Source organism: Peromyscus eremicus, unplaced genomic scaffold (assembly GCF_949786415.1).
Source record: "Peromyscus eremicus unplaced genomic scaffold, PerEre_H2_v1 PerEre#2#unplaced_120, whole genome shotgun sequence".
NCBI classification, from domain to species: Eukaryota; Metazoa; Chordata; class Mammalia; order Rodentia; family Cricetidae; genus Peromyscus; species Peromyscus eremicus.
The window spans coordinates 293400-313225 of record NW_026734359.1 but is presented as its reverse complement, the minus strand read 5'-3'; the positions used below and the strand labels follow the sequence as shown (position 1 = coordinate 313225).

The 19826-nt window shown below is 34.9% G+C and overlaps 2 protein-coding genes across 3 annotated transcripts in view; one reads left to right on the top strand and one right to left on the bottom strand.

Annotated features, from left to right (window-relative positions):
• LOC131901608 (KRAB domain-containing protein 5-like) overlaps positions 1-12417 on the bottom strand; it is a 34662-nt gene extending 22245 nt beyond the window's left edge. The window contains exons 1-2 of one of the 2 annotated variants that reach the window (XM_059252713.1): positions 11878-12417; positions 11622-11682 (exon numbers count right to left, since the gene is read on the bottom strand). The gene's annotated coding sequence lies outside the window, so the exon portion shown is untranslated. Of the gene's footprint in view, positions 1-11621 lie in introns of both variants that reach the window. The other variant, XM_059252714.1, reaches the window with a different exon arrangement.
• Positions 1-19826, top strand: part of LOC131901605 (uncharacterized) — a 270045-nt gene that overhangs the window by 181343 nt on the left and 68876 nt on the right. The window lies entirely within an intron of this gene.

Below are 19826 nucleotides of genomic sequence, written 5' to 3'. Positions count from 1 at the left end.
ATGGAAATCTTCAAATATCCCATAATTAAAAATGCAAAAAGCTTGGTTGAAATCTCATGGGCAAAAACTTTGAGAGCAAGTGTGGTAAAAGAGAACCAAAAGTTGACTTTTAGACCTGAAAAGAAGTGTGGGAAGTGGAGTCCATAAGCTAGTTCATAACAGTAATCGAATGAGGAATGCATTTTAGGAAAGGTAGTTTTTCCGCTAAAGATGCAACATTGGAAAAACTTTTCAGCTTGAAAAGAGATTCATAGTAAACTTAAAATACAGCTTTTAAAAGAATAAGAAAGGCTGGGCAGTGGTGGCCAACGCCTTTAATCCCAGCACTAGGGAGGCAGAGGCAGGCGGATCTTTATGAGTTCGAGGTCAGCCTGGTCAACAGATCGAGATTCAGGAAAGGCGCAAAGCTACACAGAAAAACCGAAAAAACAAACAAACAAACAAACAAAAAGAATAAGAAGGATGAAAATTGTCTAGAGTTTCTTGAATGTAGGTCCAAGGAAAGACTGTAAGAATACAAAACTTGGAGCTATGCTGCTTTTTGGCTTTACCGGCTCCTTGAGAAAATGCCTTATTTACCCTAATAGCTGTGCAAAGTTTTTACAGTAGTTGGATGACAAAAAGCCGACATGTAGAAGATTGCAAAAAGCTACCTACAAGAGCAAACAAGCCACTTTCAAATCCTTAAAGCAAGAGAAAGTAGTTTATACACCAAACTTTGTTTTATGTATGAAGAAACTTATGGGAAATTAAACAATTCTTTCCCTTTTGAACAAACAAAATGAGTGATTTCTTTGCAAATCTAATAGGGAGACAAGGAAACAGGCATTCAAAAAGAAATGACTGCTTAAGAGATGGAAAAAAAACTTCAGGAAATCTGTCTTAAAAAATGGAGTTGCCTCTCGACCATTGCCAGCAGTCTGTTGTGGGGGTATCTTTGTGGATTTCTGTGGGCCTCTCTAGCACTTTGTTTCTTCCTATTCTCATGTGGTCTTCATTTACCATGGTCCCCTATTCCTTGTTCTCCCTCTCTGTTGTTGATCCAGCTGGAATCTCCCACTCACCCAAGCTCTCTTTCCCTCGACCCTCGCCCTTCACTACCCCCACTCATGTCCAGGCTGTTCATGTAGATCTCATTCCATTTCTCTGTCATTGGGCGATCTCTGTGTCTTTCTTGGGGTCCTGTTTTCCAGGTAGCCTCCCTGGTGATGTGAGTAGCAGTCCGGTCATCCTTGTTCCACATCTAGTATCCTGTTATGAGTAAGTACATACCATGTTTGTCTTTCTGAGTCTGGGATACCTCACTCAGGATGGTTTTTTCTAGATCCATCCATTTGTCTGCAAACCTCATGATGTCATTGTATTTCTCTGCTGAGTAGTATTCCATTGTGTATATGTACCACATTTTGTTTATCCATTCTTCAGTTGAAGGGCATCTAGGTTGTTTCCATGTTCTGGCTATTACAAACAATGCTGATAGGAACATAGCTGAACAAGTGCTCTTGTGGTGTGGTTGAGCATTCCTTGGGTATATGCCCAAGAGTGCTATAGCTGGATCTTGGGGGAGATGGATTCCCAATTTTCTAAGAAATCGCCATATTGATTTCCAAAGTGGTTGTACAAGCTTGCATTCACACCAGCAGTGGAGGAGAGTTCCCCTAGCTCCACATCCTCTCCAGCATAAGATGTCTTCAGTGTTTTTGATCTTAGCCATTCTGACAGGCATAAGGTGGTATCTCAGAGTTGTTTTGATTTGCATTTCCCTGATGATTAGGGATGTTGAGCAATTCCTTAAATGTCTTTCAGCCATTTGACCTACTCTGGTGATGGGATGGCCAAACACCCTAATTGTCGTGCTAGAAACCTCAACTCATCCAACTACTGAGGGATCTGGATGCAGAGATCCATGACTAGGCCCCAGGTGGATCTCTGGGAGTCCAATTAGCGAGAATGAGGAGGGTTTATATGAGCGAGAATTGTTGAGACCAAGGTCGGATAAAGCACAGAGACAAATAGCCAAACAAACGGAAACACATGAAATATGAACCAATGGCTGAGGGGTCACCAACTGGATCAGGCCCTCCGAGTGGGTGAGACAGTTGATTGGCCTGATCTGTTTGGGAGGCATCCAGGCAGTGGCACCGGGTCCTGTGCTCATTGCATGAGTCAGCTGTTTGAAACCTGGGGCCTATGCAGGGTCCCTTGGCTCAGCCTGGGAGGAGGGGACTGGACCTACCTGGACTGAGTCCACCAGGTTGATCTCAGTCTGTGGGGAAGACTTTGCCCTGGAGGAGATTGGAATGGGGGGCGGGCTGGGGGGAAGGTGAGGGGGGGGCGGGAGGGGGGAGAACAAGGGAATCTGTTGGTGATATGTAGAACTGAATTGTATTGCAAAATAAAAATTAAAAAAAAATGGAGTTGCTTCACACCTGAAAGTTCCTCATAAGAAATCAATGCTAAATATCACAACATCAGGGGTTAAAGCTAATGAAGTGAAAATACTAATTTCTGAAAATGCTTTTTCTCTGAGTAAGCTAATGAAGGATGTTTCATGGAAGAACACCTATGTTCTTGACTCTTTTGAATAGTAGCAGTTTTGGTGAAAATACTGGACTAATAAAAATCTATCAGAAACATCAGCATTGTTAAAGAACTCAAGGCAAATACAGCTTAAAAATTAAGGAGGAAAACTGTATTAGACTTTAAGTATGAAAAGCAACTAAATCAATTTCATGATATTAAGGTTCCATTTTGCAGTCTGGGATTATTAAGAGTATAAAGAGGCCTCCAGACTGCTGAGGAATTTGAGACAATTGTAACTAAGTTTCAGCAATGTTTTCAGACCTGCTGAAAGCTGCAGGTCTGGAACCCGACTCCAATTTAGACAATTATCTTCTCCATTGGAAAATTGTCTATTGAAACTGGATGATCCTTACAAAGTTTCTCTTTTCTTTCTTTTTGGGTTTGCTGTAAATGGTGATAGCTCTTATTAGAGTTTTTGTAAAAGATCTGAAATGCACAAAGTACAATTTAGCAACACTCACTAAATACCAGAGTTAAGAGAGCTATTAAAAAATTACACCCAAGTCAGGCGGTGGTGGCGCACGCCTTTGATCCCAGCACTTGGGAGGCAGAGCCAGGAGGATCTCTATGAGTTCGAGGCCAGCCTGGGCTACCAAGTGAGTTCAAGGAAAGGCACAAAGCTACACAGAGAAACCCTGTCTCGAAAAACAAAACAAAAAAAAATTACACCCAATTCAATCTATCAAAAACTTTCAGAATATCAAAGCTGTCTATAAGCTCTGAACTTTAGAAATGATTTGTGTACTTCCTGTCTAGTTAAGAGTGTCTTTCTAATAGAGATAGTGATAATAATTAAGAGTAAGAAATAGCCGGGCAGTGGTGGTGCACGCCTTTAATCCCAGCACTTGGGAGGCAGAGCCAGGCAGATCTCTGTGAGTTCGAGGCCAGCCTGGGCTACCAAGTGAGTTCCAGGAAAGGCGCAAAGCTACACAGAAAAACCTTGTCTCGAAAAACAAAAAAAAAAAAAAGAGTAAGAAATAGAAAATTATTCTGTCTTGTTAGAAAATGTTAAATCTCTTCAAAGTGTTCAGAAATTTTTAGGTGTTTGCTAAGTTAGATATATGCTCGTGGAAGCCCTGTAGAGTTTGCTTAATAATTCTTATGAATATGTTTGGAAAATAGATCTATAGAGTTTCTTTAAGAACACAAGCTTGCAAGAAGTATCTAAGGTAGTCATAAGTCATGTAGTAATAAGCTTGCAAGAAGTAAAGATGCTAGTTGTAAATGTAAGTTTATTTAAGAATATAAGAAGTAAATAAGTAAAGATGCTAGTTGTAAAAGATGACTATAAGAAGTAAATAAGAAGTATATTTGCTAAAGTAGTCTTATAGTTTCCTTAGGTACAAATAAGTAGATTCTAATGCTGTATGTGAGTTTGTAAAAAAGTGTAAATATTGAATGTGAGTCTAAATGCTTGCAAGGTATGTTATATGTGAATTTGTAAAAAAAGTATATATGTTAAGTGTGAGTCTGTGCTTAATGCATATGGTTTAAAAAACCCTGAGATACAGAAGTTAGTGTCCTGGCAGACTGCAAAGCAGGCAGTCTAAGTGGTTTCAAAAGCTCCAGAAACCACTAAAAAGCTGAGAATGGTGGACACCAGAACCAGCACAAGGCATCCACAGCTGAGATCTATGGAAAATCAATTCAACACAGAAAAACCTGAGCTAACATCCAAAACAGTGCAGTTTAAAATGTTACTATAACCAAAAAGGTCTCTGGCTTGAGAATGAAAGTTGCAGAGATGCTTATTGCAACTAAAATTGTTAACTGCTAATAGGTTTGGTCATTAAGTGTCTCTTCATATTTGGAAATGAAAGTCTGATACCAGAATTTACTTTTTTTTTTTTTAGCTTTTTGAACTTAAAAAAAAATGAGAAAACTACAAAAAGGGTTTTGTTATGGATTTCTTCATATTTGGAAGGCTAGTACCAGAATTTATTTGAATTTGGGGACTTAATGAAATGAACAATAGTGATTTGATTGCAATGGGATGATTTTTAATTTACTTATAGTGATTACCTACAAACTTCTGGAATTATTTGTGTTAAAAATGAAACTGTTTAAATGAAGAAATTTATTGTTTCTACCTAGACTCAAGATGCAGTTTTGTGTATGCATATATGCAGGAGATCCGTGAATTGTTCTGTGTTAAAAATTAAATTGTTTTATGGAACACATGTAAAAATGGAATCACTTATGGAACTGGTTTTGTGTAACAAATGGAACTGTTTAAATGGAAAAGTTTGGGTTTTCCAAATAGGCTTGAGATTTTGCTTACAAATTATCAAGAACCAAAGAAGTAATATTCCTTAGTCTATTCAATTTTAAAAATGTATTATTTAGATGGATTAATGTCATGTTTTGTTAGTAAGAAATGCAATTGAGATTACTTTAAAGTGTACAGAGTTTTATTAAGAAACTACTTTTGGATGTTTTGCTAAAAGTTTTCCAAGTGTTAATGGTTAGATTGTGAACATTGCTTTTAAATATGAGTTTGAAAGGATTTTCACAGTTTGGGATTTCTAACTAGGTTTGAGATTGTGTTTAAAAATTATAAAGAAAAGGAAGAGTTATGAGTGAATTAAGGTTGAATGTATGTTTGCAGAAATTATGTTAACCTATTGACATTAATGTACGCTGGTTTTGTGAAGTTAAGGAAATATTTAAATTTGACATAAAAACATCAGAAGTTTTTCCTATGTTCTGTTAGAAAGAAAATTTAAATGATTCTATTAAGAGTTAAAGTTCTAAGACTGAAAAAATTGTTAACTATATATAGCACCATATGTGTTAATTCAAGTGATTCTGTTAAGAGTTTGCTTTGAGTTGTAAGATTGAGAGAAATGTAACAGTGGATAGCAATATTTATTTATATTAATATTAATATTAAGGGTAATGATGAAGGTAAGGGATTCTTTATGTTTGCAATTGCATTAAGAGTTTTTAGTTTAGAAAGGGTTTGATGCAGCTAAGAATGCTGGAGTCAATTGGACCTAATCCAAAAATGAAAATGCCATCTTTATCATCCTCTATTCCCACACTGGGAGGTGTAACAGCTATGGAGAGTGCTGTGAACTCTTAATAACAAGTATATATATATATATATATATATATATATATATATATATATATATATATGAAAGAGGGACCTGTGGGAGCCTGTTTTCAGGTTCCTCATGGCTTTACCCAGTAGGTCCACATAGAGAGGATTAATAGGACCATGGACTGAGCACAGGCTTCTGAGATGGTCTGCACTTGGCTGAGCTGGGGGGAGGTATTTTGCTCCACCCCTTGGCATCTCTATACATACCCTGGGGCAGAGACAGTCAGGGCTTGTTAGAATAGGTTCCAGGCCCTCTCAAGTCTATCCTTTATTTTCTATCTGTTCATCTCCACCTTTGAAATCCTTCTATCTAATATTTCCTGCTGCTCACACTGTAGAAAGCTCTGGGGAACTGTGGGGTTGGTGTGTAAATTCCATGCAATATCTGATTTCAAAAGATGGCATTTTCACTCTGAAATTGTTAAGAATGTACTTTTGAAATGTGTATTTTTGTTTATTTATTTGTTCTTTTTTTGGTTCAGTGTGGTTTTTTTCAAGACAAAGTAGATCTATGTAGCTCTGACTGTCCTGCAAATTGCGATGTATATCAGGCCTTGAACTCAGAGATCTGTCTGCCTCTGCCTCCTGAGCTGGGATTAAAGTCATGTGCCACCATCACCTGACTAAAACATTTTTATTAGCATTGATTATGCAAATACTGAGTTTTTTGGTGACATTTTTAGACATGACATTTTTATTTCATTTGGGGCAGAGTTCAAGCCAACATATCCATAAAGCTGTCACAGGACAACTTATGGAATTAGTTCTCACCCTTGGCTGTGAGGCTTGGTGGCAAGCACCTTTACCCACACACTGAGGGATCTCACTGGCCTAAATTTTTGTTTTGACCTTTTCCTGATAAAGTTGAATATAGGACGAACACATGCTAGGAAAACTCTCATTCAGCCAACTCTCCATTATTTTGAGACTGCCTCATGGTGAGAGTTTCCTTTCCTTTTTTGCTTCTCTGACAGAAGCAGTCTGTCATATGATCCATTCAACTCCCAGCAGATCTGACAGCTCAGCCATCCTGCTCCTCCTCCATGGAAGGCAATGAATCCCCACTAACCATGTCATTGCTTAACGTCTACCTCATGGTTCCCTGTGTCTGAAATAGAGGAGAACCCTTAAAAAAACTCATACTCTACCTCCCACTGGTGCTCCTGATTGCTAAGCTTGCCCAAAGTTGCTCAATAGCTTGTCTCTAACAGGGCCTCAGGACAGTAGTAGCTTCTCTACTAGGTAAGCAGAGATCAAATGACTAAGGCAGCACAGGGCTTCACTGCTCTGGATTCCACCCTAGGGGCAGACAGTACTCTACTCTGGGAAATATGTATTTTAGTAGAAACTATTCCAGTATCTCAGAGCACTTTCTGTTCCTCTTCCAAGAGGTATGTGTTTTATTACACAGTCACTGGCCAGTGCAGCCTACCATTTCCTTCATAGCTCAGAAATCCTGCAGCCAAACTTAAGTCACATAAAACAGTAACTGCTGTTAAAGGAGACCATGAATTAAAAAAACAATGAAGTGTCTATGGAAAGGCTTAGAGGTAGAAAAGCAACAATGCAAATGAGGTAATATAATCCCCAAAAATTATTTTAAAAAATTGAAACAGGCTACATGGCCTTATCCTTCAGAGACTAGGGATTTGTGTTAGAGCACACCACATGTTTAGTCACACGTTTTCTCTCAGGTTGTTCATGTTAAACCTATAAAATAATAGTTCTTTTAGGCAGAGCTACACCATTTTCTCCAGTTCTATTTTGGTCAAACTAGTGTAACTACTGTTGTTTGGATTTGTGATAAGTTCAGTTCTTTATCCACATTCTTGATTTCCTGTTCTGTGAATGCAAATGGCCAGTCAGAACAATTAATAATCATCTAAAATACATAAAATTGATCACCTCACTACTTATTTCTAATGTGAGCTACAGTCAAAGGAACAGAGCTTTCATGTTCCTTCTTGCCCATCCCTTTCTGTAATGAGAGTACTCCTGCTTTAAAGTTGGTCAGTGAACTCAATTCTTACACAGGTCCCTCTTCATATGGAAGTTTGGAATGCAATCAAGAGAAGTTGGAGGACACTCATTTACTGGTTTATTTTTACTTCACAATGACCAGTTTAGGTCCAGTTTTGAAGCAGTTTGCAGAACTTTCTTTCCCACACTGGGCAGCAAAGTAGAATTAGATGTTCAAAGCAATTCTCAACTGCATAGTATGAGGCAAGCCAAAGGAACAGGAGACATTGCTCTAAACAGAAATAAATAATCAACTGCACTTGGAAAAAGTGGAAACAAATTCTTAATGACGTGAAAAATGAGGAATAGAAGAAAATAAGAGATTAGAGCAGAGATGAATTTAAACAAAATCAAATTTTAACAGTGAAACAAATAATTGTCTTTTTAAAAAAATAAACAGAATTGAAAAAACACATGGCTCTACTGACTTTCAAAAAGAGAACATCATTCTCTGGTAGAGGGAATGGTATTAATAAGATATCATATCACCACGCCCCTATGTGCAAAGTTAGCTGCTAAGACCTGTGACCTGGCACACACAGCTACAGCTAATGGAAATAACCATGACAAGCAGGATAGAAAATATCTGCATATGCAAAGGAGAGTTCTTTGTTCAAAATTCAATATTCATGGGCTCAAGCTAACCTTCCAAAATTGTACACCCAAAATCTAGCCTGCCTTCACTCACATGACATGGATAAATACATGCTGGGGAATTACAAAATCACTGATCCTGCCACAATCAGGTCCTATTTCATAGTGGTGACTTCTGCAGCTGTTTGCCTACCCTGTTTTCCCCAGCAGTGTACACAATAAATTATTCTTACTATTCTAGTATCCAGGCAAACAAAAGTCTCTTTCCTGTTACTCAAATGGACAGTTGACTACATAACCCAAATTTTTAATTTAAAATCTCATTGGTAGATGAGTTCTTCAGTCTAAAATTGTAGGTGGTTTAATCACAAGGACAACACAATGAAATAGATTTTGCTCATGGCTATCTGATCCAACATAAGAAAGTTTGTCTCAGAAATTTTATTTACAAGGATGGAGGTACTGCTCTTAGAGAATATGCTTCCCCAGGGATAAATTATTCCACACACCTAAAAGTTTAATGAACAAAAATACCTTAAATAACAACAGGCATCAAGTGGTGGTTAATGTCAAAAGAGAAGCTAGTCTGGCACAGATTTTGCATGCTACATGGGCTGTCATCCTTAAGTTTCTCTTAAGTCTTGTGTGAAGTAGCACATTGAACAATTTAAATAGGGACAGGAGAATGCAAGTTTAGCCACTTAGGCAGATGAAGATTTATAGAGTATAATTATCTTTTAGATCATACAGTATTATCTAAACATAAATATATCTTGGTGCATGATTTAAAAGAGAAATAGATCATAATATATAACCTAAAAGATACATTTAAAGAATGTATCAATGCCACAATTCTCAGAGAAAGGACATAGAATAGAAATACAAAAACAGGCATGGGAAAGTCACCTATTCATACTATGAATGGTGGTCTCAAATGAACAGTTATTCTGAGCTATTCTAACCTGAGAATAAGGATTCTTTTGCCTACAATTAAGCTGGCTCAGAAAACCACAAATGCTTCTATGAAGGACCAGAACAAGTTCATTTTAACTAAGCCATGACTGCTGACTATCTCAAGGCTAAGACATTTCTATGCAGAATTTCATTTTTTTTGTTTTTTCTATAGCTCCAGTGGCCCTCCTGTAACTCACTCTGTATACCAGGCTTGCCTTGTACTTAGAGATTCACCTGCCTTTGCCTCTTGGGTGCTGTGATTAAAGGCCTGCACTACCAGAACCTGGCTTTTAATTTCTTTTTTTTTTTTAGTTTTTAAATAATGTTTCTCTGTGTAGCCCTGTCTGTCCTAGAACTCACTCTGTAGACCATGCTGGCCTTGAACTCACAGAGATCTGCCTTCCTCTGCCTCCCAAGTACTGGGATTAAAGGTGTGCGTCACCACTTTCCAGCAAGAATTTCATTTTTTAAGCTGTGTTTTATGTATAGGAGTATTTACCTGCTTGTGTCTGTGTGCAGTACCTGCAGAGACCAGAAGATGGAATCAGAGCCCTTGCAACTGGAGTTATAAGCAACCACCATGGTTTCCAGCATGTGGAGGTATCTCACTCCCACAGCTGAGTGACTATTGAGTACAGTCCATGCCAGCTTGTCCTCAGGTACACCTCAAGCATTGCTCTGGCATTTGAACCTTGGGCTTTCACACCCAAAGGTCCATCCTTAAAAATTCTTCAAAATGCCACAGCTCTTTGTAGATGCCTGATTGCCTTAGCCTTAGACAGACTTCAGTTCAAGTCATAGGATCTTCTCATAACCTGGATATCTTCTAAAGTCACCACCATTCAGAGCTCCAAACTGAATGTTTTGCAGGCATCAGGGAAGCAGAAAATAATTCCATTCACACAAGTCAGACTTTATGCCTGCAAGTTCCTTTTCTCTCCTTACAGGAGGAATAAACTCAAGAAGGGGAACACCTGACATGTGATTTATTGTGCTCCAATTGCTGCCTATTTACCACATTGGAGATAAACTCACTCTTGTGGCTTGGATTAAATGGTCAACCATCTTTTAAAGACTTTTAGTGTCAGTTCCTCTCCTATTTGTATTCTTTGTATTTTCCACTCATTTTGTGGAGATTTGGGTTTAGAAAACTCTTGGATCAGTTCTCCCACTGGCCCTGCAGTTCATGTGGTGGCAGCTAAGGCAGTGCAGCACCATGACAGGTTCAACATCACACATTCCTCCTACCCAGTGACACCACAATCATTGCCCAAGAGAAGGAATGCTGAAGTCAGAGTCCAAGTGATGCTCCATGAGATTGTTTTCCAAGCCTGCCCCTGCCAAGGTGGATGCAACACTGGAAAAGGCCATGGGAAAGGATAAAGGATCACACAGAAGAGTGCAAACAAAAGGGAAGAGGAAAGGAAAAGGCAACAGGCTAAAGTGGCTGACCAACAACTCCAGATCTGCCAGCAGAAAATGGAGACACTGAAAAACAGAGTCCAGTCTCTGAAGTAGAAGAGAAAGAAGCCAAGTCTGACAAACCATCCATTATGTCTGTCAGTATCCCCACCTCGCTACTTGTACAATCCAGAGAAATATTTTAACCAACTATTTGTAAATGTGAGCTTTTTAGTAGCTCTATAAACATTTTTAAATGGTGGGTAAAAATCCTATTTCATTCCATATTTTAAGTGTAAATGATTTTTTAAGAGGTTAAATCACTTGAGAGTTTTTGTTTTTTTAATACAATCAGAAAAAATCAGGATAGTGTATCAGGAGAGGATGTGACTGTCTCAGGGGTCACCATAACATTCAGTATAGGGGGCTAGTTTTATATCCTACAACACAAAGGATTCTAAATGAAATTTGAAGTTTCTTGGTCATGCATTTGTACCCAGAATATCCTTAGGTATATCTGCTCTCATATTTCTAGTAGAAATGTTTCCTAAAAAAACACTCCTTGGTCCTTGCCTCTTCAGAACTGTCTCCTTCATAGGGTTTCATAGGGTTTCTCTCCAGTATGCTTTCTTTTATGTTCTTGAAGATGGCTTTGAAATTCAAAAGCTTTACCACATTGATTATATTCATAGGGTTTCTCTCCAGTATGTTCTTTTTCATACATTTGAAGAGTACTGGGATATGAAAGATCTTTAACACATTGTTCCCTTGTCTTTTTTTTTAAGAATGCTTTGTGAATCTATTTCAACAACTTAAAGTAGAGATATATGGTTTTCTGAAAATTTAATAATCATTAATGTACTTTAATCTGTGTTATTTACACTGTTGCTTTTGGTTAAAACTTCCAGGACACAATTTAATTTCTTCAGAGGCACATTTGTATCAACTTGCACAAGAAAATAACCTTTCATCTCCTCTAGAACTTTGAAGATGTTCTTCAGTATTATGGTCTTCCCAATTGTATCCTAAAATAACGTACCAGAAAATATATGTTATTTTCTTTAAAACTGTCCAAAATTTATGTTTCTACCTTCAGTGAAACTTAGAATATGACTGATTTATTCACCTAATATTCTTTCTCAATCAAATTACAGAGGAGCATCCAAAAACTAAAAACAGTTGTCCTCTCATTTTAATATGTGAAGAAAACTCTATCTTACCTATAATAGTGAGGTTCCTGTAGGTTTCCAGCATCACATCTTTGTAGAGATTCTTCTGGGAAGGATCCAGTAAAGTCCACTCTTCCCAAGGGAAGTCGACATGAACATCATCATAGGTCACTGCATTCTAAAATATCCCATACATGTGTACAAGAGAAACCATAATACTTACATCATTGTAAATGTATAGTTCTTTGAGAGTATAGTCATATAATTCTGAAGCTCCCCACACTTACTTCATGACATACAAATTATATGTAATCAACAAGTCCCTTTACAAGAAAACTGAATAAGAGGATCACTTCTGTCATTTCTGTACCCTTTGAATGGGATATCACCTTGCAAGAGAAATGCTTATTAACAAATAGAGAGAGACAAGGAAACAAATCAACAGTACAGAGTACACACGAGAGAAATTGTATCAACAATTACTAACTATAAGGAAAAATAAGATGGGCAAACTGGGTGTATTGGCTCATGCCTTTAACAGCAGGACTCAGAAGGCAGAGGCGGGTATATCTGTGTCTGAGTTGAATCCCAGCCTAGTCTATGCAATCAGGCCTAGGAAAGCCTATAGTACATGTTAAGACCCTGTCTCCCAAGCAAAAAATAAGCAGAACAAGAAAGAAAGAACTAAGAAGTTTTTACTGAAGTTCCTACAAAGAGTTATGCATTTACTTTAGTTCTGTATTCCTCAAAAATCCTGAAGTGCCACAATTCAAACTATAACATAAGTAAAAATTTACTAAAACGTAGTGCATGTTTAAATAATTATAAAGGGAAAGATGAAACCATTAGCCACATAAATGTTGATCATAAATAATCAACACAGGGCAATAGAGATGGCAAGCTAGTAAAGAGCTCTTGCTGGTCTTGCATAGAAGTGAGCTCAATTGCCAGTACTTACATGAAGAAACACATGTATCCATTATTCCAAGTTCAGGGTTACTGAGACCATCTTTTGATCACTGTGAGGATCAGGTACCCACATGGTGCATATCCATGCATTCAGATAAAATATTCATATTCATTTCAAAATCAAAACAAATGTAACAGGCAGGAGGAAGTTCATGCACCTGCAATGCAGTGACTCAGAAGGCGCAAGAATGTTAATATCATGAATACATTCCAAATAGAGAAATAGAATGATAACCTGTGTCAAATTTTAAAATTCAAGTTATATGTGGAGCTCAGTACAACAGCATATGCTTGACATTTACAAAAACCTACATCCCAGGCCCATCATTCAATAATATAAAAACAAAAAAGCCAGGAATGTTCACCCACATTAATCTGTGGACTTGGGAGCCAGAATCAGGAGGATTTGTGAGTTCCAGGCCAGCCTGGTGTACAGAACTTGTAGCCAGAGTTTTCCTGCCTGGCCCACAGTCAGGACAAATCTCTATCACCTGCCAGTCCCACAGCCACTCAGACCTGACCAAGTAAACACAGAGACTTATATTGCTTACAAACTGTATGGCCGTGGCAGGCTTCTTGCTAACTGTTCTTACAGCTTAAATTAATCCATTTCCATTAATCTATACCTTGCCACATGGCTCATGGCTTACCGGCGTCTTCACATGCTGTTTTTCATCATGGCGGCTGGCAGTGTCTCTCTGACTCAGCCTTCTACTTCCCAGCTTTATTCTCCTCCTTGTCCCGCCTACACTTCCTGCCTAGCCAATGGCCAATCAGTGTTTTATTTATTGACTAATTAGCAACACATTTGCCATACAGAACATCCCACAGCACATGAATTATGAACCCATGGCTGAGTGGTCCCCAACTGGATCAGGGCCTCTGAATGGGTGAGACAGTTGATTGGCTTGGTCTGTTTGGGAGGCATCCAGGCAGTGGGACTGGGTCCTGTGCTCATTACATGAGTTGGCTGTTTGAAACCTGGGGCCTATGCAGGGTCGCTTGGCTCGGGGTGGGAGGAGGGGACTGGACCTGCCTGGACTGAGTCTACCAGGTTGATCTCAGTCCTCAGGGGAGGCTTTGCCCTGGAGGAGATGGGAATGGGGGATGGGATAGGAGGAAGGTGGGGGAGGGAGAGGGAAGGACAGGGAAATCCATGGCTGATATGTAAAATTAAATCAAATTATAAAATAAAAAAATATATATGTATAGAACATAATTAGGTAAATGAAAAAAATTCTCCTCTGAAAAAAATCTAATAACTATAACATATATTGAACATAGGAGATTAAATAAAATAGAAATTTTTATCTGATAAAAGTCTATTATCCAAAATATACATATTAAACACAAAAATTCCAATAAAACAAAAATTCTTGTCTGATAAAAGTCTAATAACTAAAATATTCTTGTTGAACACAAGAAATTAAATAAAATAAAAATTCTCATCTGATATAGGTCAAATATAAAAATATACATTGAACACAAGAATTCAGATGAACAAAACAAAAATTCTCATCTGAAAAAGGTCTAATATCCAAAATGTACATACTGAACACAGGAAATCATAAACAGGACAAAATTCTCATGTGATAAAAGTCAAATATCAAAAATATACTTATCAAACACAAAAATTAAATAAAAGAAAAATTCTCTGCCGGTAAAGTTCTAATATCCAAAATATACACATTGATGACAAGAAAATGAAACAAAAATTCTCAAATGCTAACAGTCTAATAACCAAAAAAACACACTGAACATCAAAAATCAGATAAATAAAATGAAAATTGTCATCTGATAAAGGTCAAATATTAAAAGTGTATTTATATTACACAAGAAAATAAATAAAACAAAAAATTTTCACTGAGAAAATTCTAATATCCAAAATAAACATATTGAACACAAAAAGTTCAATAAAACAAAAATTCTTATCTTGTAGAGGTCAAATATCAAAAATATACTTATTGAACACAAGAAATTAGATAAATAATACAAAAATTCTCATCTGATAAAGGTCTAATATCAACAATATCATTATTGAGCACAAAAAAACTAAAGAAAAGAAGAATTCTAATCTAATAAAAGTTTAATACTAAAATTATACATATTAAACATAGGTAAATAAAGCAAAAGTTCTCATCTGCTAAAAGGTGTAATATCAAAAATATACATATTGAACACAAGAAATCATAAAAGAAAACAAAATTTTTATGTGATAAATATCAAATATCAAACATACAGTTATTGAACATAAGAAATTAAATAAATAAAATTCAACTTATAAAAGTCTAATATCAAATGTATACATATTTGTATATTTCTTACTGTATTTATAACATTCATTTAACAATGCAATACAATTTTCTGATCCTTGAATGTTATTATTATCAACTATTAGGATATAAAGACGTGAAAGTTAGTAGTTAGACATTATAATAAAACTTGTAGTCAAATTAGATATGTTTTCAAGATTGAGCAGATATATTTTAGATAGACAGGTCATCTTCAAATACTTCAGAGATCTACAGAATATGGCATTTAAAATATTTTAATAACATAGAAAATTTTTCTTTTTTGTTATGACTATGAGACATGTCAGCTCCTGGCAGTACCAATCTACTTCAGAGAAAATATGGGCACTGAAAAAAAATACAATTAGGGATAACTTTCATTGTGGCAAAAAATAGCCACTGGACAACAAAGTATCCCCGAATCAACTGCTGACAAACAGGACAGACAGGACACGAAACAAAGGAGTACTGATTTTTCTAAATCAAGTGTGGTTATGGCTTTACCAAAAGGCATCTTCTGAGGACAGGATAATATGGCACCATCCCTGAAGTGGCCTTCACAATCCAGAAAAGGTACTGTGCTCTTTTCTTCGAAGGCAGCTGAACAGGCAGTGGGCCGATGGCTTCTGATGTGCAATGGAACAGCAGCTGAAACAGTTATTCTTGAAGAGTAAGCTCATGCCTCTTAATAGTAGAATGGCATTTAGTAGAGGGATGTGGAGAAGAACAGGATGCTGAGATGAAGCCACATACACACATAGCCAAGAAGAATGGACAGCAGAATTAAAAAAAATCAACAATTTCCAAAATTTAAAATCCTGAATCATGACATGACACTAGTGGAATTCAGGTGTTTCTGGTATATAGACTGCTCGCACCCAATGTGATGTTGAACTGTTGACCTTGTGTCCATCCTACTTCACAAATGAGTCTGTCAGATATGCTAAGCCTACTTCACAAATGAGTCTCTCAGATATGCTAAGCCTATAGGCTGATGATGATGCCCCAGCACTGCGGAGAAACCTCAGGTGACTGTCCAGGCAGCTGGCTGTTTCTGTCAACTCACAATTTTTTGGAAGTTGCTTGCATGTACTTCCTGTTTTTATTTTTGTTAGCTAATATTATTTCCTTTTTGGGTCTCTGAGGGAGATGAAGATTAGTTAGTTACAGTTGAAGATTAATTAGGATAGAAAGTGAATTAGACACAATAGGATACATAATGGAATTATTTTCTCTGAATTTGTCAAATACAAATGGACTAGACATTGTTTAGATATTTATTACTTGTATGTATTGTATATAGTTATTGTACTTTTGTATATAGTTTTTCTTATGTTAGTTATAAGCTTTTTCCTTTTTTCTTTTTATTAAAATAGAAAAGGGGAAATATGGTGATATTTTATTTTGTACTAAAATATTATTTGTATGTTAATAAATAAAGTTGCCCAGTGGTCAGAGCTTAATAGCAAGCCATACGAAAGCCAGGTGGTGGTGGTGCATGCCTTTAATCCCAGCACTTGGTAGGCAGAGCTAGGTAAGTCTCTGTGTGTTCAGGAATACAGCCAGCATTGGATACACATGCCTTTAATCACAATACCAACCATAGAAGACCTGGAGGTCTATACAGACAGGCAGTGATGAGCCGGTCATGTGGTTGGGTTTTCAACCAATGAGAAGGCAGAACAAAAAGTCTATATAAAGACTTTAACACAGGAAGTAGCTTTGTTTCGGAGAGGTAGGACCTCTGCAGGAGGAAGGGTAAGGTTTTAGCTCTTAGCTCTGACTTCTTGGCTTTCTTCTTTGCATTGGTTCTGTGTTTCTTATTTAAAAAGACAGTTGGTTACATCTACACATATTGAACAAAATAAATAAAAGAAACATTTTTACCTAAAAAATGTCTATATCCAAAATTTACATATTGAACCTAAGAAATCAAATAAATATAACAAAACCTCTCATCTGATAGAATTCGAATATCCAAAATATACATAATGAAACTAAGAAATAAAAAAAATCAAAAATTTTATTCTGATAAAGGTCTAACATCCAAATATATGTTTTATCCCAAGAAATCAGAAAAATAAAACAAAAAGTCTCATCAGATAAATGTCTAATATCCAAATATATATGCTGAGCATAAGGTATCAGACTACTATAACAAAAATTATCACCTAATAAATGTCTAATATCAAAAATATACATATTAAATATATTTAAATAAATAAATAAATTCTCATCTGATTAAAATCTAATATCCAAAATATGCATACTGAACAGATTATATTAATTAAATAAAAATTCTCAACTGACAAAGAACTAAAATTCTCCCCTGATAAAGGTCTAATATTATATATATATACATATATATATATATATATATATGTATATATATAGGTACCATAAAAAATTAGATGAATTAAACAAAATTTCTCCTCTAATAAATGTCTAATATGCACAATATGCATATTGAACACAAGAAATTAGACAAATAAAAAATTCTCATCTGATAAATGTCTAATATTTAAAATATACATTTTAAACACAGGACACTAGATAAATAAAACAAAATTCTCACCTGATTAGGATCTAATATCAAAAATATTCACATTCAACAAAAGAAATTAAATAAAACAAAAATTCTCACTTAATAAAGAACTAATATCCAAAATATGCAAAATGAATGTAAGAAATCAAATATACAAAACAAAAAGTCTTATCTGATAAAGGTCTAATATCAAAAATATACATAATGAATACAAGAAATTAAATAAAACAAAAATTCTCACCTGATGATGTGGTGATTTCTAAAATATACATACTTAACACAAGAAATTAAATAAAAGACAAAATCAGATATTATTAAGCTCTAATATCAAAAATATACATATTGAACACAAGAAATCATAAAAGAGAACAAAAATTCTCATCTCATAAGGTCTAATATCAAAATACGCATATTGAAAATATTTAGAAAAATAAATTTTCTCATCTGTTAATGGTCTAATATTCCAAAATGTACATACTGAACACAAGAAATTAAAACAAAAAAATTCTCACATGACAAAAGTGTAATATCCAAAATATATATAAAAACCTCGAGAAATCACATAAATAAAACAAAAATTCTCACCTGATAAAGGTCTAAAAAATAAAATACACATACTGTACACAAGAAAATAAATAAAAGAAAAATTCTCATCTGATAAAGGTCTAATATTAAAAATATGCATGGGGAACATAATTAGATGAATAAAACAAAAATTCTGATCTGATAAAGGTCAAATATCACAAATATACCTATGGAATGCAAGAAATCATATAAACAAACAAAAATTCTCATCTGCTAAAGGTCTATTATGCAAATATACATATTGAAACAAGAAATCAGATCAATAAAACAAAGCTTTTCACCTCATAAAGGTTTAACATACAAAATATACATATAGAACACAAGAAATCAGAAAAACAAAACAAAATTATTGAGTGATTAAGGTCTAATATGAAAAATATATTTATTGAACACAAGAAATAAAATAAAACAAAAATTCTATTCTGATAAAGTTCTTATATAAAAAATATATCAATTGAAAACAAGAAATCAGGTAAATAAAGTGACAATTCTCATCTGTTAAAGTTTTAATATCCAAAATATCGATGTTGAACAGACAAAATCAGATCAATAAAACAAAAATTCTCACCTGATAAAGGTCTTATATCCAAAATATACATATTGATATTATTAGATAAATAAAACAAAAATTCTCATCTGATAAAAGTCTAATATTGAAAATATACATAGTAAACACAGGAAAGTAAATAAAACAAAAATTCTCACCTAACAAATGTCTAATATCCAAAATATACATATTGAAAACACAAAAAATTATTAGATGATAATTTTTGTTCTAATTAATTTCTTTTGTTCAGTATGTATATTTTGATATTAGAAATTATTCAGATGAGAATTTTCATTTTATTTGTCTGATTTTTTTGTTAATTATGCATATTTTCAATATTAAACCTCTGTCAGATGAGAATTTTTGTTATATTTATATGATTTCTTGTGTTCAATATGTATATTTAAAACAAAATTTCTCATCTGATAAAAGTCTAATATCCAAAATATATATATTGAACATAAGAAATCAGATAAATAAAACAAAAATTCTCATCTAGTAAAGGTCTTTTATAAAAAACATACTAAGAGTAAATTAATTAAAACAAAAATTATTATCTCATGAAAGTCTAATATCCAAAACATACATACTGAACACAAGAACACAAGAGTATATAAAACAAAAATTCTCATCTCATAAAGGTGTAATATTCAAAATATACATATTGAATACAAGATATCAGATAAATAAAAGGAAAATTCTCATCTGATAAAAGTCTAGTATCCAAAATACACATATTGAGTAAAAGAAATCAGAAAAAGGAAACAAAATCCTCATGAGATAAAGGTCTAATATGAAAAAATATACTTATTGAATATAAGAAATAAACTAAAACAAAAATTCTGTTCTGATAAAGGACTAATATAAAAATATACCAATTGAGCACAAGAAATCACATAACTAAAACAAAAATTCCTGCATGATAAAGGTCTCATATCCAAAATATACATAGTGAACACAAGAAATCATATAAACAAAACAAAAATTCTCACCTGATAGAGGTATAACACCAAAAATATGTATAATGAACACAAAAAAATCAGACAAATAAAATGAAAATTCT